Source organism: Cyprinus carpio, chromosome B19 (assembly GCF_018340385.1).
Source record: "Cyprinus carpio isolate SPL01 chromosome B19, ASM1834038v1, whole genome shotgun sequence".
Taxonomy (NCBI): Eukaryota; Metazoa; Chordata; class Actinopteri; order Cypriniformes; family Cyprinidae; genus Cyprinus; species Cyprinus carpio.
In genome coordinates, this window is record NC_056615.1 from 28,592,264 (window position 1) to 28,615,697 (window position 23,434).

At 50.5% G+C, this 23,434-nt stretch overlaps 1 pseudogene; it reads right to left on the bottom strand.

Moving 5' to 3' along the window:
* Nucleotides 1-22,794: 22,794 nt before the first annotated feature.
* Nucleotides 22,795-23,434, bottom strand: part of LOC122134667 — an 11,437-nt pseudogene continuing 10,797 nt past the window's right edge.

Genomic DNA, 23,434 nt, shown 5'->3' on the forward strand with positions numbered 1-23,434 from the left:
ACCAGCTCCACCCACCTGCATGGGTTCGTGATCGAAGATGGGGACCGAATGTATTCTCTCTACTCGAGCTGCCACTCTCAAGGTTGCCGGGGAGACGTGTAGGACAGGCGTGCACCCCCAGGCGCACGATGCGAGCATCCACGCGGAGCGCCAAGTCCATTGAGGCTGGTTGGCAACTCGAGGAGGTAGATCTCCTTGTGAACACACGGTCGGCCAACCCGTGCAGGAACATATCCCACTGCGCCTCCTCGTTCCACTTGCACGCGGCCGCCAAGGTGCGAAAGCGGATGGAGTAATCCACCCAGAGAGATTCCCCTGCTTGAGCTCCACCGGGCAGCCTTCCCAGAAAGCAGAGTCAGCACGAACGCCACCTTGGACTCCTCGGTCTCAAATGTGCAAGGCTGCAGGGAGAAATGCATGGAACACTTGGTAAAAATGTTCTGCAGTAGTTGGGCTCACCGGAGTAGCTCTCGGGAACTGGTAGGCGTGGTTCGGGTCGGTAACTGGGTTCGGCGATAGCCCGGGGATCCGACGGTGCAGATGGCGCAGCGGGAATCGTCAGCTGTTGGATCTGCTGGGTGAGCTCGGACACCTGTGTCACCAGCACTTGGACAGCGCGTCCGGTGTTGACGATGCTCTCCTGCTGTTGATCCATGAGGTTGTTGACGCTGTGGGGATGAATTCGGAGAGTGATGTGGAACTTGCTGCTTCCATGTTGGTCAGAGCGTTCTGTAACTGTAACAAAAGGTGAGGAAGCAAGTGCAAGAGTGAAACCAGAATGTTTGTTAAAGTCAGGTACACAAATAAATCCAGGTGGAACAACAGATGGTCGCGGCGATGACTGACGGTGATCCAGGAAGTGGCAGTGAGGTGAGGCAGCAGGAGAGCGTGACACAGGCCTAAGATGAGCAATCCGTGGTGGTGAGTAGTTGCATCCGGTTGTCACTTTAATCAGACTGAATAAGCTTTTCTTTATGCACTAAAAATCTTTTTATCTGCACTGTTTGTTCACTGGTTTGCACTCTATCTGCCATGTGCCTTGCGCTGCTTTTATTGAACTTTATTTTTATTTTTATTTTTTTATTATATATGTCTTTTTTACATTCCCTTATTGTATAGTTATATCTTATATTTGATCTAGATTTTTTTAGGCTCTACTGTTAGTGTTATCTGTATGCACCGGGGGTCTGAGAGTAACGCAATTTCAATTCTCTGTATGTATGTACTGTACATGTGAAAGAATTGACAATAAAGCAGACTTGACTTGACTTGACTTGAAGAGTGGACGGGGTTGCAGGGGTCAGACGAACAGCGATGATGAATACACAGAGAAACAGGAACGAGAAACAAGGCAAACGAACGGGAGACTTCATTCAACGCTCTGACAAACACAAGACGAAAGACAGGGCAATAAGTAGGGATCGGGTTATGAGTAACAGCTGGTGCAGATGAACAATCAACGGAGACGCCCACATGAAACAATCAGTGCTGACAAGCGACACACACAAACTCCACCCACATAGTGCAAACCCGAGACCACGGTTTACCAACCGTGACAGTACCCTCCCCTCTAGGGGACCGGGGTGGGCAGGTTAATTCGTGAATAAAACACAGGTTTAATTTTGGACACATGGAAGGCGGGATGAATCCTCCTGTACGCCGGAGGTAGTTTGAGGCGGACTGTCACCGGACTAATGATCTTGGTGACAGGGAACGGGCCAATAAATTTGGGAGCTAACTTATTAGAAACGGAACGGAGAGGAATGTTGTCAGTAGAAAGCCACACTTTTTGACCCACGACGTATACGGGAGGCTTAGACCGGTGGCGATCGGCTTTGGCCTTGGTGCGCGCCCTCACTTGGAGCAGAGTCTCGTGGGCTCTGGTCCACGTGCGGTGGCACCTCTGGAAAAATGCGGGAGTGGAGGGGACCGCGACTTCAGATTCCAGACTAGGAAAAATAGGTGGCTGGTAACCTAAACTACATTCAAACGGGGAGAGGCCCGTGGATGACACTGGTAGCGAGTTATGAGCGTACTCAACCATAGAGAGTTGCTGACTCCAGGAAGAAGGATTCTTGGAGACCAAACATCGCAACGTTCTCTCCAAAATCCTGGTTGGCCCGCTCAGACTGACCATTGCTCTGCGGATGGTAACCCGAAGACAGACTAACCGTCGCTCCCAACAATTTACAAAATTCCCTCCAAAATTTGGACACAAATTGGGATCCCCTGTCAGAAACCATGTCTACCGGGAAGGGACAGACAGTGGTTGAAGAAATCCATCCGGAGGTTGGTTAGACGTCTTACCACTGGCACAAACGGAGCAGGCCAACACAAAATCGTGAATGTCGCAAGCCATAAGTGGCCACCAGTATCGTTGCTTTACAAGCATCTAGTGCGGCTTATTCCTGGATGACAAGCGACATTGGAGTATTGACCCCATTGAATCACGTCGGACCGTAACTCCTCCGGAACAAACAATCGGTGGACACCTGGGCAGAGGCATTACCCCTTCTAAGGCCATCTTGACCTTCGATTCGACCTCCCATATGAGTGATGAGATGACTATGTTCTCAGGTAAAATACACTCGGGAGTCACCGGGCGTTCGGATGGATCAAAAATACGTGACAAAGAATCGGGTTTGATGGTTTTGGAACCCGGGCGGTACGATAGAGAAAAATCAAAATGGTCAGTCGAGCTCTACCCACCAGCTCCACCCACCTGCATGGGTTCCGTGATCGAAGATGGGACCGAATGTATTCTCTCTACTCGAGCTGCCACTCTCAAGGTTGCCGGGGAGACGTGTAGGACAGGCGTGCACCCCCAGGCGCACGATGCGAGCATCCACGCGGAGCGCCAAGTCCATTGAGGCTGGTTGGCAACTCGAGGAGGTAGATCTCCTTGTGAACACGGTCGGCCAACCCGTGCAGGAACATATCCCACTGCGCCTCCTCGTTCCACTTGCACGCGGCCGCCAAGGTGCGAAAGCGGATGGAGTAATCCACCCAGAGAGATTCCCCCTGCTTGAGCTCCACCGGGCAGCCTTCCCAGAAAGCAGAGTCAGCACGAACGCCACCTTGGACTCCTCGGTCTCAAATGTGCAAGGCTGCAGGGAGAAATGCATGGAACACTTGGTTTAAAAATGTTCTGCAGTAGTTGGGCTCACCGGAGTAGCTCTCGGGAACTGGTAGGCGTGGTTCGGGTCGGTAACTGGGTTCGGCGATAGCCCGGGGATCCGACGGGTGCAGATGGCGCAGCGGGAATCGTCAGCTGTTGGATCTGCTGGGTGAGCTCGGACACCTGTGTCACCAGCACTTGGACAGCGCGTCCGGTGTTGACGATGCTCTCCTGCTGTTGATCCATGAGGTTGACGCTGTGGTGGATGAATTCGGAGAGTGATGTGGAACTTGCTGCTTCCATGTTGGTCAGAGCGTTCTGTAACCGTAACAAAAGGTGAGGAAGCAAGTGCAAGAGTGAAACCAGAATGTTTGTTAAAGTCAGGTACACAAATAAATCCAGGTGGAACAACAGATGGTCGCGGCGATGACTGACGGTGATCCAGGAAGTGGCAGTGAGGTGAGGCAGCAGGAGAGCGTGACACAGGCCTAAGATGAGCAATCCGTGGTGGTGAGTAGTTTGCATCCGGTTGTCACTTTAATCAGACTGAATAAGCTTTTCTTTATGCACTAAAAATCTTTTTATCTGCACTGTTTGTTCACTGGTTTGCACTCTATCTGCCATGTGCCTTGCGCTGCTTTTATTTAACTTTATTTTTATTTTTATTTTTTATTATATATGTCTTTTTTACATTCCCTTATTGTATAGTTATATCTTATATTTGATCTAGATTTTTTAGGCTCTACTGTTAGTGTTATCTGTATGCACCGGGGGTCTGAGAGTAACGCAATTTCAATTCTCTGTATGTATGTACTGTACATGTGAAAGAATTGACAATAAAGCAGACTTGACTTGACTTGACTTGAAGAGTGGACGGGGTTGCAGGGGTCAGACGAACAGCGATGATGAATACACAGAGAAACAGGAACGAGAAACAAGGCAAACGAACGGGAGACTTCATTCAACGCTCTGACAAACACAAGACGAAAGACAGGGCAATAAGTAGGGATCGGGTTATGAGTAACAGCTGGTGCAGATGAACAATCAACGGAGACGCCCACATGAAACAATCAGTGCTGACGAGCGACACACACAAACTCCACACACATAGTGCAAACCTGAGGCCACGGTTTACCAACCGTGACAGTACCCTCCCCTCTAGGGGACCGGGGTGGGCGGGTTAATTCGTGAATAAAACACAGGTTTAATTTTGGACACATGGAAGGCGGGATGAATCCTCCTGTACGCCGGAGGTAGTTTGAGGCGGACTGTCACCGGACTTATGATCTTGGTGACAGGGAACGGGCCAATAAATTTGGGAGCTAACTTATTAGAAACGGAACGGAGAGGAATGTTGTCAGTAGAAAAGCCACACTTTTTGACCCACGACGTATACGGGAGGCTTAGACCGGTGGCGATCGGCTTTGGCCTTGGTGCGCGCCCTCACTTGGAGCAGAGTCTCGTGGGCTCTGGTCCACGTGCGGTGGCACCTCTGGACAAATGCGGGAGTGGAGGGGACCGCGACTTCAGATTCCAGACTAGGAAAAATAGGTGGCTGGTAACCTAAACTACATTCAAACGGGGAGAGGCCCGTGGATGACACTGGTAGCGAGTTATGAGCGTACTCAACCATAGAGAGTTGCTGACTCCAGGAAGAAGGATTCTTGGAGACCAAACATCGCAACGTTCTCTCCAAAATCCTGGTTGGCCCTCTCAGACTGACCATTGCTCTGCGGATGGTAACCCGAAGACAGACTAACCGTCGCTCCCAACAATTTACAAAATTCCCTCCAAAATTTGGACACAAATTGGGATCCCCTGTCAGAAACCATGTCTACCGGGAAGGGACAGACAGTGGTTGAAGAAATCCATCCGGAGGTTGGTTAGACGTCTTACCACTGGCACAAACGGAGCAGGCCAACACAAAATCGTGAATGTCGCAAGCCATAAGTGGCCACCAGTATCGTTGCTTTACCAAGCATCTAGTGCGGCTTATTCCTGGATGACAAGCGACATTGGAGTATTGACCCCATTGAATCACGTCGGACCGTAACTCCTCCGGAACAAAACAATCGGTGGACACCTGGGCAGAGGCATTACCCCTTCTAAGGCCATCTTGACCTTCGATTCGACCTCCCATATGAGTGATGAGATGACTATGTTCTCAGGTAAAATACACTCGGGAGTCACCGGGCGTTCGGATGGATCAAAAATACGTGACAAAGAATCGGGTTTGATGGTTTTGGAACCCGGGCGGTACGATAGAGAAAAATCAAAATGGTCAGTCGAGCTCTACCCACCAGCTCCACCCACCTGCATGGGTTCGTGATCGAAGATGGGACCGAATGTATTCTCTCTACTCGAGCTGCCACTCTCAAGGTTGCCGGGGAGACGTGTAGGACAGGCGTGCACCCCCAGGCGCACGATGCGAGCATCCACGCGGAGCGCCAAGTCCATTGAGGCTGGTTGGCAACTCGAGGAGGTAGATCTCCTTGTGAACACGGTCGGCCAACCCGTGCAGGAACATATCCCACTGCGCCTCCTCGTTCCACTTGCACGCGGCCGCCAAGGTGCGAAAGCGGATGGAGTAATCCACCCAGAGAGATTCCCCTGCTTGAGCTCCACCGGGCAGCCTTCCCAGAAAGCAGAGTCAGCACGAACGCCACCTTGGACTCCTCGGTCTCAAATGTGCAAGGCTGCAGGGAGAAATGCATGGAACACTTGGTTAAAAATGTTCTGCAGTAGTTGGGCTCACCGGAGTAGCTCTCGGGAACTGGTAGGCGTGGTTCGGGTCGGTAACTGGGTTCGGCGATAGCCCGGGGATCCGACGGTGCAGATGGCGCAGCGGGAATCGTCAGCTGTTGGATCTGCTGGGTGAGCTCGGACACCTGTGTCAACCAGCACTTGGACAGCGCGTCCGGTGTTGACGATGCTCTCCTGCTGTTGATCCATGAGGTTGACGCTGTGGTGGATGAATTCGGAGAGTGATGTGGAACTTGCTGCTTCCATGTTGGTCAGAGCGTTCTGTAACTGTAACAAAAGGTGAGGAAGCAAGTGCAAGAGTGAAACCAGAATGTTTGTTAAAGTCAGGTACACAAATAAATCCAGGTGGAACAACAGATGGTCGCGGCGATGACTGACGGTGATCCAGGAAGTGGCAGTGAGGTGAGGCAGCAGGAGAGCGTGACACAGGCCTAAGATGAGCAATCCGTGGTGGTGAGTAGTTGCATCCGGTTGTCACTTTAATCAGACTGAATAAGCTTTTTTTTATGCACTAAAAATCTTTTTTATCTGCACTGTTTGTTCTCTGGTTTGCACTCTATCTAACATGTGCCTTCCGCTGCTTTTATTGAACTTTATTTTTATTTTTATTTTTTTATTATATATGTCTTTTTTACATTCCCTTATTGTATAGTTATATCTTATATTTGATCTAGATTTTTTAGGCTCTACTGTTAGTGTTATCTGTATGCACCGGGGGTCTGAGAGTAACGCAATTTCAATTCTCTGTATGTATGTACTGTACATGTGAAAGAATTGACAATAAAGCAGACTTGACTTGACTTGACTTGAAGAGTGGACGGGGTTGCAGGGGTCAGACGAACAGCGATGATGAATACACAGAGAAACAGGAACGAGAAACAAGGCAAACGAACGGGAGACTTCATTCAACGCTCTGACAAACACAAGACGAAAGACAGGGCAATAAGTAGGGATCGGGTTATGAGTAACAGCTGGTGCAGATGAACAATCAACGGAGACGCCCACATGAAACAATCAGTGCTGACAAGCGACACACACAAACTCCACCCACATAGTGCAAACCCGAGACCACGGTTTACCAACCGTGACAGTACCCTCCCCTCTAGGGGGACCGGGGTGGGCGGGTTAAATTCGTGAATAAAACACAGGTTTAATTTTGGACACATGGAAGGCGGGATGAATCCTCCTGTACGCCGGAGGTAGTTTGAGGCGGACTGTCACCGGACTAATGATCTTGGTGACAGGGAACGGGCCAATAAATTTGGGAGCTAACTTATTAGAAACGGAACGGAGAGGAATGTTGTCAGTAGAAAGCCACACTTTTTGACCCACGACGTATACGGGAGGCTTAGACCGGTGGCGATCGGCTTTGGCCTTGGTGCGCGCCCTCACTTGGAGCAGAGTCTCGTGGGCTCTGGTCCACGTGCGGTGGCACCTCTGGACAAATGCGGGAGTGGAGGGGACCGCGACTTCAGATTCCAGACTAGGAAAAATAGGTGGCTGGTAACCTAAACTACATTCAAACGGGGAGAGGCCCGTGGATGACACTGGTAGCGAGTTATGAGCGTACTCAACCATAGAGAGTTGCTGACTCCAGGAAGAAGGATTCTTGGAGACCAAACATCGCAAACGTTCTCTCCAAAATCCTGGTTGGCCCGCTCAGACTGACCATTGCTCTGCGGATGGTAACCCGAAGACAGACTAACCGTCGCTCCCAACAATTTACAAAATTCCCTCCAAAATTTGGACACAAATTGGGATCCCCTGTCAGAAACCATGTCTACCGGGAAGGGACAGACAGTGGTTGAAGAAATCCATCCGGAGGTTGGTTAGACGTCTTACCACTGGCACAAACGGAGCAGGCCAACACACAAAAATCGTGAATGTCGCAAGCCATAAGTGGCCACCAGTATCGATTGCTTTACCAAGCATCTAGTGCGGCTTATTCCTGGATGACAAGCGACATTGGAGTATTGACCCCATTGAATCACGTCGGACCGTAACTCCTCCGGAACAAACAATCGGTGGACACCTGGGCAGAGGCATTACCCCTTCTAAGGCCATCTTGACCTTCGATTCGACCTCCCATATGAGTGATGAGATGACTATGTTCTCAGGTAAAATACACTCGGGAGTCACCGGGCGTTCGGATGGATCAAAAATACGTGACAAAGAATCGGGTTTGATGGTTTTGGAACCCGGGCGGTACGATAGAGAAAAATCAAAATGGTCAGTCGAGCTCTACCCACCAGCTCCACCCACCTGCATGGGTTCGTGATCGAAGATGGGACCGAATGTATTCTCTCTACTCGAGCTGCCACTCTCAAGGTTGCCGGGGAGACGTGTAGGACAGGCGTGCACCCCCAGGCGCACGATGCGAGCATCCACGCGGAGCGCCAAGTCCATTGAGGCTGGTTGGCAACTCGAGGAGGTAGATCTCCTTGTGAACACGGTCGGCCAACCCGTGCAGGAACATATCCCACTGCGCCTCCTCGTTCCACTTGCACGCGGCCGCCAAGGTGCGAAAGCGGATGGAGTAATCCACCCAGAGAGATTCCCCTGCTTGAGCTCCACCGGGCAGCCTTCCCAGAAAGCAGAGTCAGCACGAACGCCACCTTGGACTCCTCGGTCTCAAATGTGCAAGGCTGCAGGGAGAAATGCATGGAACACTTGGTTAAAAATGTTCTGCAGTAGTTGGGCTCACCGGAGTAGCTCTCGGGAACTGGTAGGCGTGGTTCGGGTCGGTAACTGGGTTCGGCGATAGCCCGGGGATCCGACGGTGCAGATGGCGCAGCGGGAATCGTCAGCTGTTGGATCTGCTGGGTGAGCTCGGACACCTGTGTCACCAGCACTTGGACAGCGCGTCCGGTGTTGACGATGCTCTCCTGCTGTTGATCCATGAGGTTGATGCTGTGGTGGATGAATTCGGAGAGTGATGTGGAACTTGCTGCTTCCATGTTGGTCAGAGCGTTCTGTAACCGTAACAAAAGGTGAGGAAGCAAGTGCAAGAGTGAAACCAGAATGTTTGTTAAAGTCAGGTACACAAATAAATCCAGGTGGAACAACAGATGGTCGCGGCGATGACTGACGGTGATCCAGGAAGTGGCAGTGAGGTGAGGCAGCAGGAGAGCGTGACACAGGCCTAAGATGAGCAATCCGTGGTGGTGAGTAGTTGCATCCGGTTGTCACTTTAATCAGACTGAATAAGCTTTTCTTTATGCACTAAAAATCTTTTTATCTGCACTGTTTGTTCACTGGTTTGCACTCTATCTGCCATGTGCCTTGCGCTGCTTTTATTGAACTTTATTTTTATTTTTATTTTTTTTATTATATATGTCTTTTTTACATTCCCTTATTGTATAGTTATATCTTATATTTGATCTAGATTTTTTAGGCTCTACTGTTAGTGTTATCTGTATGCACCGGGGGTCTGAGAGTAACGCAATTTCAATTCTCTGTATGTATGTACTGTACATGTGAAAGAATTGACAATAAAGCAGACTTGACTTGACTTGACTTGAAGAGTGGACGGGGTTGCAGGGGTCAGACGAACAGCGATGATGAATACACAGAGAAACAGGAACGAGAAACAAGGCAAACGAACGGGAGACTTCATTCAAAACGCTCTGACAAACACAAGACGAAAGACAGGGCAATAAGTAGGGATCGGGTTATGAGTAACAGCTGGTGCAGATGAACAATCAACGGAGACGCCCACATGAAACAATCAGTGCTGACAAGCGACACACACAAACTCCACCCACATAGTGCAAACCCGAGACCACGGTTTACCAACCGTGACAGTACCCTCCCCTCTAGGGGACCGGGGTGGGCGGGTTAATTCGTGAATAAAACACAGGTTTAATTTTGGACACATGGAAGGCGGGATGAATCCTCCTGTACGCCGGAGGTAGTTTGAGGCGGACTGTCACCGGACTAATGATCTTGGTGACAGGGAACGGGCCAATAAATTTGGGAGCTAACTTATTAGAAACGGAACGGAGAGGAATGTTGTCAGTAGAAAGCCACACTTTTTGACCCACGACGTATACGGGAGGCTTAGACCGGTGGCGATCGGCTTTGGCCTTGGTGCGCGCCCTCACTTGGAGCAGAGTCTCGTGGGCTCTGGTCCACGTGCGGTGGCACCTCTGGACAAATGCGGGAGTGGAGGGGACCGCGACTTCAGATTCCAGACTAGGAAAAATAGGTGGCTGGTAACCTAAACTACATTCAAACGGGGAGAGGCCCGTGGATGACACTGGTAGCGAGTTATGAGCGTACTCAACCATAGAGAGTTGCTGACTCCAGGAAGAAGGATTCTTGGAGACCAAACATCGCAACGTTCTCTCCAAATCCTGGTTGGCCCGCTCAGACTGACCATTGCTCTGCGGATGGTAACCCGAAGACAGACTAACCGTCGCTCCCAACAATTTACAAAATTCCCTCCAAAATTTGGACACAAATTGGGATCCCCTGTCAGAAACCATGTCTACCGGGAAGGGACAGACAGTGGTTGAAGAAATCCATCCGGAGGTTGGTTAGACGTCTTACCACTGGCACAAACGGAGCAGGCCAACACAAAATCGTGAATGTCGCAAGCCATAAGTGGCCACCAGTATCGTTGCTTTACCAAGCATCTAGTGCGGCTTATTCCTGGATGACAAGCGACATTGGAGTATTGACCCCATTGAATCACGTCGGACCGTAACTCCTCCGGAACAAACAATCGGTGGACACCTGGGCAGAGGCATTACCCCTTCTAAGGCCATCTTGACCTTCGATTCGACCTCCCATATGAGTGATGAGATGACTATGTTCTCAGGTAAAATACACTCGGGAGTCACCGGGCGTTCGGATGGATCAAAAATACGTGACAAAGAATCGGGTTTGATGGTTTTGGAACCCGGGCGGTACGATAGAGAAAAATCAAAATGGTCAGTCGAGCTCTACCCACCAGCTCCACCCACCTGCATGGGTTCGTGATCGAAGATGGGACCGAATGTATTCTCTCTACTCGAGCTGCCACTCTCAAGGTTGCCGGGGAGACGTGTAGGACAGGCGTGCACCCCCAGGCGCACGATGCGAGCATCCACGCGGAGCGCCAAGTCCATTGAGGCTGGTTGGCAACTCGAGGAGGTAGATCTCCTTGTGAACACGGTCGGCCAACCCGTGCAGGAACATATCCCACTGCGCCTCCTCGTTCCACTTGCACGCGGCCGCCAAGGTGCGAAAGCGGATGGAGTAATCCACCCAGAGAGATTCCCCTGCTTGAGCTCCACCGGGCAGCCTTCCCAGAAAGCAGAGTCAGCACGAACGCCACCTTGGACTCCTCGGTCTCAAATGTGCAAGGCTGCAGGGAGAAATGCATGGAACACTTGGTTAAAAATGTTCTGCAGTAGTTGGGCTCACCGGAGTAGCTCTCGGGAACTGGTAGGCGTGGTTCGGGTCGGTAACTGGGTTCGGCGATAGCCCGGGGATCCGACGGTGCAGATGGCGCAGCGGGAATCGTCAGCTGTTGGATCTGCTGGGTGAGCTCGGACACCTGTGTCACCAGCACTTGGACAGCGCGTCCGGTGTTGACGATGCTCTCCTGCTGTTGATCCATGAGGTTGATGCTGTGGTGGATGAATTCGGAGAGTGATGTGGAACTTGCTGCTTCCATGTTGGTCAGAGCGTTCTGTAACCGTAACAAAAGGTGAGGAAGCAAGTGCAAGAGTGAAACCAGAATGTTTGTTAAAGTCAGGTACACAAATAAATCCAGGTGGAACAACAGATGGTCGCGGCGATGACTGACGGTGATCCAGGAAGTGGCAGTGAGGTGAGGCAGCAGGAGAGCGTGACACAGGCCTAAGATGAGCAATCCGTGGTGGTGAGTAGTTGCATCCGGTTGTCACTTTAATCAGACTGAATAAGCTTTTCTTTATGCACTAAAAATCTTTTTATCTGCACTGTTTGTTCACTGGTTTGCACTCTATCTGCCATGTGCCTTGCGCTGCTTTTATTGAACTTTATTTTTATTTTTATTTTTTTATTATATATGTCTTTTTTACATTCCCTTATTGTATAGTTATATCTTATATTTGATCTAGATTTTTTAGGCTCTACTGTTAGTGTTATCTGTATGCACCGGGGGTCTGAGAGTAACGCAATTTCAATTCTCTGTATGTATGTACTGTACATGTGAAAGAATTGACAATAAAGCAGACTTGACTTGACTTGACTTGAAGAGTGGACGGGGTTGCAGGGGTCAGACGAACAGCGATGATGAATACACAGAGAAACAGGAACGAGAAACAAGGCAAACGAACGGGAGACTTCATTCAACGCTCTGACAAACACAAGACGAAAGACAGGGCAATAAGTAGGGATCGGGTTATGAGTAACAGCTGGTGCAGATGAACAATCAACGGAGACGCCCACATGAAACAATCAGTGCTGACAAGCGACACACACAAACTCCACCCACATAGTGCAAACCCGAGACCACGGTTTACCAACCGTGACAGTACCCTCCCCTCTAGGGGACCGGGGTGGGCGGGTTAATTCGTGAATAAAACACAGGTTTGATTTTGGACACATGGAAGGGCGGGATGAATCCTCCTGTACGCCGGAGGTAGTTTGAGGCGGACTGTCACCGGACTAATGATCTTGGTGACAGGGAACGGGCCAATAAATTTGGGAGCTAACTTATTAGAAACGGAACGGAGAGGAATGTTGTCAGTAGAAAGCCACACTTTTTGACCCACGACGTATACGGGGAGGCTTAGACCGGTGGCGATCGGCTTTGGCCTTGGTGCGCGCCCTCACTTGGAGCAGAGTCTCGTGGGCTCTGGTCCACGTGCGGTGGCACCTCTGGACAAATGCGGGAGTGGAGGGGACCGCGACTTCAGATTCCAGACTAGGAAAAATAGGTGGCTGGTAACCTAAACTACATTCAAACGGGGAGAGTCCCGTGGATGACACTGGTAGCGAGTTATGAGCGTACTCAACCATAGAGAGTTGCTGACTCCAGGAAGAAGGATTCTTGGAGACCAAACATCGCAACGTTCTCTCCAAAATCCTGGTTGGCCCGCTCAGACTGACCATTGCTCTGCGGATGGTAACCCGAAGACAGACTAACCGTCGCTCCCAACAATTTACAAAATTCCCTCCAAAAATTTGGACACAAATTGGGATCCCCTGTCAGAAACCATGTCTACCGGGAAGGGACAGACAGTGGTTGAAGAAATCCATCCGGAGGTTGGTTAGACGTCTTACCACTGGCACAAACGGAGCAGGCCAACACAAAATCGTGAATGTCGCAAGCCATAAGTGGCCACCAGTATCGTTGCTTTACCAAGCATCTAGTGCGGCTTATTCCTGGATGACAAGCGACATTGGAGTATTGACCCCATTGAATCACGTCGGACCGTAACTCCTCCGGAACAAACAATCGGTGGACACCTGGGCAGAGGCATTACCCCTTCTAAGGCCATCTTGACCTTCGATTCGACCTCCCATATGAGTGATGAGATGACTATGTTCTCAGGTAAAATACACTCGGGAGTCACCGGGCGTTCGGATGGATCAAAAAATACGTGACAAAGAATCGGGTTTGATGGTTTTGGAACCCGGGCGGGACGATAGAGAAAAAATCAAAATGGTCAGTCGAGCTCTACCCACCAGCTCCACCCACCTGCATGGGTTCGTGATCGAAGATGGGACCGAATGTATTCTCTCTACTCGAGCTGCCACTCTCAAGGTTGCCGGGGAGACGTGTAGGACAGGCGTGCACCCCCAGGCGCACGATGCGAGCATCCACGCGGAGCGCCAAGTCCATTGAGGCTGGTTGGCAACTCGAGGAGGTAGATCTCCTTGTGAACACGGTCGGCCAACCCGTGCAGGAACATATCCCACTGCGCCTCCTCGTTCCACTTGCACGCGGCCGCCAAGGTGCGAAAGCGGATGGAGTAATCCACCCAGAGAGATTCCCCTGCTTGAGCTCCACCGGGCAGCCTTCCCAGAAAGCAGAGTCAGCACGAACGCCACCTTGGACTCCTCGGTCTCAAATGTGCAAGGCTGCAGGGAGAAATGCATGGAACACTTGGTTAAAAATGTTCTGCAGTAGTTGGGCTCACCGGAGTAGCTCTCGGGAACTGGTAGGCGTGGTTCGGGTCGGTAACTGGGTTCGGCGATAGCCCGGGGATCCGACGGTGCAGATGGCGCAGCGGGAATCGTCAGCTGTTGGATCTGCTGGGTGAGCTCGGACACCTGTGTCACCAGCACTTGGACAGCGCGTCCGGTGTTGACGATGCTCTCCTGCTGTTGATCCATGAGGTTGACGCTGTGGTGGATGAATTCGGAGAGTGATGTGGAACTTTCTGCTTCCATGTTGGTCAGAGCGTTCTGTAACCGGTAACAAAAGGTGAGGAAGCAAGTGCAAGAGTGAAACCAGAATGTTTGTTAAAGTCAGGTACACAAATAAATCCAGGTGGAACAACAGATGGTCGCGGCGATGACTGACGGTGATCCAGGAAGTGGCAGTGAGGTGAGGCAGCAGGAGAGCGTGACACAGGCCTAAGATGAGCAATCCGTGGTGGTGAGTAGTTGCATCCGGTTGTCACTTTAATCAGACTGAATAAGCTTTTCTTTATGCACTAAAAATCTTTTTATCTGCACTGTTTGTTCACTGGTTTGCACTCTATCTGCCTTGTGCCTTGCGCTGCTTTTATTGAACTTTATTTTTATTTTTATTTTTTTTATTATATATGTCTTTTTTACATTCCCTTATTGTATAGTTTATATCTTATATATTTGATCTAGATTTTTTAGGCTCTACTGTTAGTGTTATCTGTATGCACCGGGGGTCTGAGAGTAACGCAATTTCAATTCTCTGTATGTTGTATGTACTGTACATGTGAAAGAATTGACAATAAAGCAGACTTGACTTGACTTGACTTGAAGAGTGGACGGGGTTGCAGGGGTCAGACGAACAGCGATGATGAATACACAGAGAAACAGGAACGAGAAACAAGGCAAACGAACGGGAGACTTCATTCAACGCTCTGACAAACACAAGACGAAAGACAGGGCAATAAGTAGGGATCGGGTTATGAGTAACAGCTGGTGCAGATGAACAATCAACGGAGACGCCCACATGAAACAATCAGTGCTGACAAGCGACACACACAAACTCCACCCACATAGTGCAAACCCGAGACCACGGTTTACCAACCGTGACAGTACCCTCCCCTCTAGGGGACCGGGGTGGGCGGGTTAATTCGTGAATAAAACACAGGTTTAATTTTTGGACACATGGAAGGCGGGATGAATCCTCCTGTACGCCGGAGGTAGTTTGAGGCGGGACTGTCACCGGACTAATGATCTTGGTGACAGGGAACGGGCCAATAAATTTGGGAGCTAACTTATTAGAAACGGAACGGAGAGGAATGTTGTCAGTAGAAAGCCACACTTTTTGACCCACGACGTATACGGGAGGCTTAGACCGGTGGCGATCGGCTTTGGCCTTGGGTGCGCGCCCTCACTTGGAGCAGAGTCTCGTGGGCTCTGGTCCACGTGCGGTGGCACCTCTGGACAAATGCGGGAGTGGAGGGGACCGCGACTTCAGATTCCAGACTAGGAAAAATAGGTGGCCTGGTAACCTAAACTACATTCAAACGGGGAGAGGCCCGTGGATGACACTGGTAGCGAGTTATGAGCGTACTCAACGATAGAGAGTTGCTGACTCCAGGAAGAAGGATTCTTGAGACCAAACATCGCAACGTTCTCTCCAAAATCCTGGTTGGCCCGCTCAGACTGACCATTGCTCTGCGGATGGTAACCCGAAGACAGACTAACCGTCGCTCCCAACAATTTTACAAAATTCCCTCCAAAATTTGGACACAATTGGGATCCCCTGTCAGAAACCATGTCTACCGGGAAGGGACAGACAGTGGTTGAAGAAATCCATCCGGAGGTTGGTTAGACGTCTTACCACTGGCACAAACGGAGCAGGCCAACACAAAATCGTGAATGTCGCAAGCCATAAGTGGCCACCAGTATCGTTGCTTTACCAAGCATCTAGTGCGGCTTATTCCTGGATGACAAGCGACATTGGAGTATTGACCCCATTGAATCACGTCGGACCGTAACTCCTCCGGAACAAACAATCGGTGGACACCTGGGCAGAGGCATTACCCCTTCTAAGGCCATCTTGACCTTCGATTCGACCTCCCATATGAGTGATGAGATGACTATGTTTCTCAGGTAAAATACACTCGGGAGTCACGGGGCGTTCGGATGGATCAAAAATACGTGACAAAGGATCGGGTTTGATGGTTTTGGAACCCGGGCGGTACGATAGAGAAAAATCAAAATGGTCAGTCGAGCTCTACCCACCAGCTCCACCCACCTGCATGGGTTCGTGATCGAAGATGGGACCGAATGTATTCTCTTCTACTCGAGCTGCCACTCTCAAGGTTGCCCGGGGAGACGTGTAGGACAGGCGTGCACCCCCAGGCGCACCGATGCGAGCATCCACGCGGGAGCGCCAAGTCCATTGAGGCTGGTTGGCAACTCGAGGAGGTAGATCTCCTTGTGAACACGGTCGGCCAACCCGTGCAGGAAACATATCCCACTGCGCCTCCTCGTTCCACTTGCACGCGGCCGCCAAGGTGCGAAAGCGGATGGAGTAATCCACCCAGAGAGATTCCCCTGCTTGAGCTCCACCGGGCAGCCTTCCCAGAAAGCAGAGTCAGCACGAACGCCACCTTTGGACTCCTCGGTCTCAAATGTGCAAGGCTGCAGGGAGAAATGCATGGAACACTTGGTTAAAAATGTTCTGCAGTAGTTGGGCTCACGGAGTAGTAGCTCTCGGGAACTGGTAGGCGTGGTTCGGGTCGGTAACTGGGTTTCGGCGATAGCCCGGGGATCCGACGGTGCAGATGGCGCAGCGGGAATCGTCAGCTGTTGGATCTGCTGGGTGAGCTCGGACACCTGTGTCACCAGCACTTGGACAGCGCGTCCGGTGTTGACGATGCTCTCCTGCTGTTGATCCATGAGGTTGACGCTGTGGTGGATGAATTCGGAGAGTGATGTGGAACTTGCTGCTTCCATGTTGGTCAGAGCGTTCTGTAACCGTAACAAAAGGTGAGGAAGCAAGTGCAAGAGTGAAACCAGAATGTTTGGTTAAAGTCAGGTACACAAATAAATCCAGGTGGAACAACAGATGGTCGCGGCGATGACTGACGGTGATCCAGGAAGTGGCAGTGAGGTGAGGCAGCAGAGAGAGCGTGACACAGGCCTAAGATGAGCAATCCGTGGTGGTGAGTAGTTGCATCCGGTTGTCACTTTAATCAGACTGAATAAGCTTTTCCTTTATGCACTAAAAATCTTTTTATCTGCACTGTTTGTTCACTGGTTTGCACTCTATCTGCCATGTGCCTTGCGCTGCTTTTATTGAACTTTATTTTTATTTTTCTTTTTTTATTATATATGTCTTTTTTTTACATTCCCTTATTGTATAGTTATATCTTATATTTGATCTAGATTTTTTTAGGCTCTACTGTTAGTGTTATCTGTAATGCACGGGGGTCTGAGAGTAACGCAATTTCTAATTCTCTGTATGTATGTACTGTACATGTGGAAGAATTGACAATAAAGCAAGACTTGACTTGACTTGACTTGAAGAGTGGACGGGGTGGTTGCAGGGGTCAGACGAACAGCGATGATGAATACACAGAGAAACAGGAACGAGAAAACAAGGCAAAAACGAACGGGAGACTTCATTCAACGCCTCTGACAAACACAAGACGAAAGACAGGGCAATAAGTAGGGATCGGGTTATGAGTAACAGCTGGTGCGATGAACAATCAACGGAGACGCCCACATGAAAACAATCAGTGCTGACAAGCGGACACACACAAACTCCGTGCCCCCACATAGTGCAAAACCCGAGACCACGGTTTTACCAACCGTGACAGTACCCTCCCCTCTAGGGGACCGGGGTGGTTGGGGGGTAGGTTAATTCGTGAATGCAAAAACACAGGTTTAATTTTGGACACACATGGAAGTACCCACGGGATGAATCCTCAAACTGTACGCCGGAGGTAGTTTTTGAGGCGGACTGTCACCCGGACTAATGATCCTTGGTGACAGGGAACGGGCCAATAAATTTTGGGAGCTAACTTATTAGAAACGGAACGGAGAGGAATGCTTGTCAGTAGAAAGCCCACAACTTTTTGACCCACGGACGTATACGGGAGGCTTAGACCCCCACCAACAACAATGCAAAACGGAAGCCCCCCCCCGATCGGCTTTGGCCTTGGTGCAAAGCAAGCCTACACACTTGGAGCAGAGTCTCGTCGGGGCTCTGGTCCACGTGCGGTGGCACCATCTGGACAAAAACACAAATGCGGGAGTGGAGGGGGGACCGCGACTTCAGATTCCAGACTAGGAAAAAATAGGGTGCTATGGTAACCTTAAACTACATTCAAACGGGGAAGAGGCCCGTGGATGACCCTGGTAGCGAGTTATGTCGAGCCCCGTACTCAAACCATAGAGAGTTGCTTGACTCCAGGAAGAAGGATTCTTGGAGACCAAACATCGACAAACGTTCTCTCCAAAATCCTGGTTTTGGCCCGACTTCGATCAGACTGACCATTGCTCTGCGGATGGTAACCCGCAAGACAGACGAACCGTCGCCTCCCAACAATTTAACAAAATTCCCTCCAAAATTTGGGACACAAATTGGGATCAACCCTGTCACAAGAAACCATGTCTACCGGGGAATGTATCTACCGCGGAAGGGACGGACAGTGTTGAAGAAATCCATCCGGAGGGTTGGTTAAGACGTACTTACCACTGGCACAAACGGAGCAGGCCAACACACAAAATCGTGAATGTCGCAAGCCAGATAAGTGGCCACCAGTATCGTTGCTTTACCAGCAATCTAGTGCGGCTTATTCCTGGATTGACAAGCGACATTGGAGTATTGACCCCATGGAATCCACGTCGGACCCGTAACTCCTCCGGAACAAACAATCGGTGGACACCTGGGCAGAAGGCATTACCCCTTCTAAGGCCATCTTGACCTTCGATTCGAGCCTCCCATATGCAGCTGATGAGATGAATATGTTCTCAGGTAAAATACACTCGGGAATGTCACCGCGGGCGTTCGCCAAACAATGGATCAAAAATACGTGACAAAGAATCGGGTTTGATGGTTTTGGAACCCGGGGCGGTATAGATACCGAGAAAAAATCAAAATGGTCAGTCGAGCTCTACCCACCAGCTCCAACACACCTGCATGGGTTCCCCCCCCGTGATCGAAGATGGGGACCGAATGTATTCTCTCTAACTCAACGAGCTGCCACTCTCAAGGTTGCCCGGGGGAGACGTGTAGGACAGGCGGTGCAACCCCAGGCGCACGATGCGAGCATCCACGCGGAGCGCCAAGTCCATTGAGGCTGGTTGGCAACTCGAGGAGGTAGATATCTCCTTGTGAAACACACGGTCGGCCAACCCTGTGCAGGAACATATCCCACTGCGCCTCCTCGTTACACTTGCACGCAGGCCGCCAAGGTGCGAAAGCGGATGGAGTAATCCACCCAGAGAGATTCCCCTGCTTGAGCTCCACGCGGCAGCCTTCCCAGAAAGCAGAGTCAGGCACGAACGCCACCTTGGACTCCTCGGTCTCTAAATGTGCAAGGCTGCAGAGGGGAGGGGAAATGCATGGAACACTTGGTTAAAAATGTTCTGCCGCAGTAGTTGGGCCTCACCGGAGTAGCTCTCGGGAAATGGTAGGCGTGGCTTCGGGGGTCGGTAACTGGGTTCGGCGATAGCCCGGGGGGATCCGACGGTTGCAGATGGCGCAGCGGGAATCAAGCTGTCAGCTGTTGGATCTGCTGGGTGAGCTCCGGACACCTGTGTCACCAGCACTTGGACAGCGCTGGTCCGGTGTTGACGATGCTCTCCTGCTGTTGATCCATGAGGGTTGACGCTGTGGTGGATGAAATTCGGAGAGGTGATGTGGAACTCTGCTGCTTCCATGATTGTTTCAGGAGCGTTCTGTAACCGTAACAAAAGGGTGAGGAAGCAAGTGCAAGAGTGAAACCAGAATGTTTGTTAAAGTCAGGTACACAAATAAATCCAGGTGGAACAACAGATCAGGTCGCGGCGATAATGACTGACGGTGATCCAGATGTAAGTGGCAGTGAGGTGAGGGCAGCAGGATGAGAGCGAGTGACACAGGCCTTCCTTCCTAAGATGAGCAATCACGTTGGTGGCTCGAGTAGTTGTTCATCCGGATTTGTCACTTTAATCAGACTGAATCAAGCTTTTCTTTATGCACTAAAAATTCTTTTTATCTGCACTGTTTGTTCAACTGGTTTGCACTCTATCTGCCATGTGCCCTTGCGCTGCTTTTATTGAAACTTTTATTTTGATTATTTTATTTTTTTATTAATATCGCTGCTTTCTTACAGTCCCTTATCTGTATTATAGTTATATCTTCTATCCGTGAATCATAGACTTTTGAGGCTCTACTGTGACGCTGTTATCTGTTATGCACGTGTGGGTCGGAGAGTAACGACAATATTTCAACTTCTCTCCCCGATTGTATTACGTGTTACATGTCGATAAGGAATTGACAAATAAAGCAGGACTTGACATTAGACATTGAACTGACGAAGTGGCACGATCGAGGGTTGCAGGGGGTCAGACGAACAGCGATGATGAAATACACAGAGAAACAGGACACGAGAAACAAGGCAAACGAACGGGAGACTTCATTCAAGGCTCTGACAAACACAAGGACGAAAAGACAGGGCAATAAGTAGGGATTCGGGTTTTATGCCGGCGTAACAGCTGGTGCAGATGAACAATCAACGGAGACGCCCACATGAAACAATCAGTGCTGACAAGCGACACAAACAAACTCCAGCCCACATAAGTGCAAACCCGAGACAACGGCTTTACAAAGTATGACTAAGTAGTACACCCCCTGCTAGGGGACCGGGGTGGGCGGGTTAATTAGTGAATCAAACACAGAGTTTACTTTTGGCGCACATTGAAAGGCATGGGATGAATCCTTCATGTACGCCGGAGGTAGTGTTGAGGCGGAACTGTCACCGGGGACCGAATGATCTTGGTGACAGGGAACGGGCAATTAATTTGGTAGCTAAAATTATTAGTAAACGGACGGCGGAGAGGAATGTTGTCAGTAGGGAAAGCGACCCACACTTTTTGAACACAGGACGTATGACGGGAGGCTTTAGACCCGGAGTGGCGCGATCGGCCTTTGGCCTTGGTGCGCGCCCTCACTTGGAGCAGAGGTTCGTGGGCTCTGGTGCCACGTGCAGGGTGGCACCTCTGGACAAATGCGGGAGTGGAGGGGACCGCGACTTCAGATTCCAGACTAGGAAAATAGGTGGCTGGTAAACCTAAAACTACATTCAAACGGGAGAAGGGCCCGTGGAGATGGCCACTGGTACGCGAGTTATGAGCGTACTCAACCATAGAGAGTTGCTGCCTCCCGGAAGCAAGGATTCTTGGGAGACCAAAACATAGCAACGTTCTCTCCCAAGAATGCCAGGTTGGCCCGCTCAGACTGACCATTGCCTGTTCTGGACGGATGGTTTCCCGACGACAGGACTAAACCGTCGCTCCCAAAACAATTTACAAAATTCCCTCCAAAAATTGGACACAAATTGGGATTCCCCTGGTCAGAAACCCCATGTCTACCCGGGAAGGGACAGACAGTGGGTGAAGAAATCCATCCGGAGGTGGTTAGACGTCTTACCACTGCACACAAACGGAAGCAGGCCAACACAAAATCGTGAATGTCCGCCAAGCCATAAGTGGCCACCAGTATCGTTGCTTTACCCAAGCATCTAGTGCGGCTTATTCCTGGATGACAAGCGACCTTGGGAGTAATTGACCCCATTGAATCACGTCGGAACCGTAACTCCTCCGGAACAAAACAATCGGTGGACACCTGGGCGAGAGGCATTACCCCTTCTAAGGGCATCTGACATGTCGATTCGACCTCGCCATAGAGTGATGAGATGACTATGTTCTCAGGTAAAATACACTCGGGAGTCCACCCGGGCGTTCGGATGGATCAAAAATACGTGACCAAAGAATCGGGTTGATGGTTTTGGAACCCGCGTACGCGGTACGATAGAGAAAAATCAAAATGGTCAGTCCGAGCTCTACCCACCAGGCTCTCACCCACCGGCAGGGTTCGTGAACGAAGATGGGACCGAATGTATTCTCATCTACTCGAGCCTGGCCACTCTCAAGGAGGTTGCCGGGGAGACGTGTAGGAACAGGCGTGCACCCCCAGAGCGCACGATGCGAGCATCCACGCGGAAGCGCCAAGTCCATTGAGGCTGGGTGGCAAACTCGAGAGGTAGAATCTCCTTGTGAACACGGTCGTGCCAACCCGTGCAGGAACATATCCCACTGAGCCTCCTCGTTCCACATTGCACGCGGCCGCCAAGGTGCGAAAAGCGGATGGATAAATCCACCCAGAAAGATTCCCCTGCTTGAGCTTCCACCGGGCAGCCTTCCCAGGAAAGCAGAGTCAGCCACGAACGCCACCCTGTGACTCCTCGGTCTCAAATGTGCAAGGCTGCAGGGAGAAATGCATGGAAACACTTGGTTAAAAATGTTCTGCAGTAGTTGCGGCTCACCGGGAGTAGCTCTCGGGAACTGGTAGGCGTGGTTTCGGGTCGAGTAACTGGGTTCGGCGATAGCCCGGGGGGATCCGACGGTTGCAGATGGCGCAGCGGGAATCGTCAGCTGATTGGATCTGCTGGGTGAGCTCGGACACCTGTGTGCACACCCAGCACTTAGGACAGCGCGTCCGGTGTTGACGATGGGTCCCTCTCCTGCTGTTGACTCCCATGAGGTTGACGCTGGGTGGATGAAATTCAGGAGAGTGATTGTGGAACTTTGCTGCTCCATGTGGTCAGAGCGGTCTGTAACCGTAACAAAAAGGTTGAAGGAAGCAAGTGCAAGAGTGGAAACAGAATGTTTGTAAGAGTTAGGTACACAAATAAATCCCAGGTGGAACAACAGATGGTCGCCGGCGATGACTGACGGTGATCCAGGAAGTGGCAGTGAGGTGAGGCAGCAGGAAGAGCGTGACACAGGCCTAAGATGAGCAATCCGTGGGTGGTGAGTAGTTGCATCCGGTTGTCACTTTAATCAGTCTTTTTACATTCCCTTATTGTATAGTTATATCTTATATTTGATCTAGATTTTTTAGGCTCTACTGTTAGTGTATCTGTATGCACCGGGGGTTCTGAGAGTAACGCAATTTCGATTCTCTGTATGTATGTACTGTACATGTGGAAGAATTGACAATAAAGCAGACCTTGACTTGACTTGACTTGACAGAGTGGACGGGTTGCAGAGGGTCAGACGAACAGCGATGATGAATACACAGAGAAACATGAACGAGAAACAAGGCAAACGAACGGGAGACTTCATTCAATGCTCTGACAAACCACAAGACGAAAGACAGGGCAATAAGTAGGGATCGGGTTATGAGTAACAGCTGTTGCAGAT